This window comes from Mus pahari, chromosome 7 (genome assembly GCF_900095145.1).
Source record: "Mus pahari chromosome 7, PAHARI_EIJ_v1.1, whole genome shotgun sequence".
Classification (NCBI taxonomy): Eukaryota; Metazoa; Chordata; class Mammalia; order Rodentia; family Muridae; genus Mus; species Mus pahari.
Window position 1 is genome coordinate 109995664 of NC_034596.1, and position 1042 is coordinate 109996705.

A 1042-nucleotide genomic window follows, 5' to 3' on the forward strand; every position below is an offset into this window, starting at 1 on the left:
TTTTTTGTTTTTTTTTTGTTTTTTGTTTTTGTTTTTTCAAGACAGGGTTTCTCTGTATAGCCCTGGCTGTCCTGGAGCTCACTTTGTAGACCAGGCTGGCCTCAGAAATCTGCCTGCCTCTGCCTCCCAAGTGCTGGGATTAAAGGCATGCACCACCACTGCCCCCATCATGGTCTTTTATGAAGTTTAATAGCCTATACCCACTTTCACACCCACTTTCACATGGACATAGTACATGTAAGTATTAAAACTTGGACTCTGCATATGAGAAAGTACAGGCAATTTTTCTATGAACCTGAGTCACCTTAGTTAGTGCAGTACTATGTAGAGCTATTAATTTTCCTTCAAATTTCATTTTTCTTTACAAGTGATTGAAATTTCATTGTATATAATTACATGAAGATCCTCAAGACATGAAACTTTAACCACTATTTACAGTACATATTTATGTTTGAACAGTTGGCACAATAATGTCCTTTATAGTCATGCTTTTCCTGATCCAAGATCCAGCCCAGTGCCAGACTCTGCCGTTAGCTGTCATATCTCTTAAGTGCTCTGTAATCTGGGATTGTAGGAGACAGCTCTGGCTTCCTGTGCTTGTCACATCACTGAAGGGTTGTAGGTGTGGGTGGCTCTTTTTGTATTTTTTTTCTATTAGCCAATCCAGTCAGATCAAGTGTCTTAGAAGGAGCTGCTTGGAAGTGTTAGGGCCTTTCAGGACAGCCTTGTTATATGGGGGTCATTTGGTGGGTAAATAAGTTGGGTGCTCATTGCCTATCCTGGTAGCTTTGTGCTTTCCCTTTTTAACCATGGGCTCTCTGAGGAAACACATAGCTGTGGATGACCTGCCTCCCAGCACACTTGCACCTGTTTGTTTTAGTATCTGTGGCTAGTTCTTATCAGAATCTATTACTATGATGGCTATCAAATTGTTATTTGTGAACTCCATATTTCTTTTTGTTTTTTTGTTTTTTTTTTTTGGTTTTTTGAGACAGGGTTTCTCTGTGTAGTCCTGGCTGTCCTGGAACTCACTTTGTAGACC

At 40.2% G+C, this 1042-nt stretch overlaps 1 protein-coding gene across 1 annotated transcript in view; it reads left to right on the top strand.

The window, feature by feature from the left end:
- Ncapg2 (non-SMC condensin II complex subunit G2) overlaps positions 1-1042 on the top strand; it is a 54536-nt gene that overhangs the window by 4098 nt on the left and 49396 nt on the right. The gene's annotated exons all lie outside the window — the stretch shown is intronic.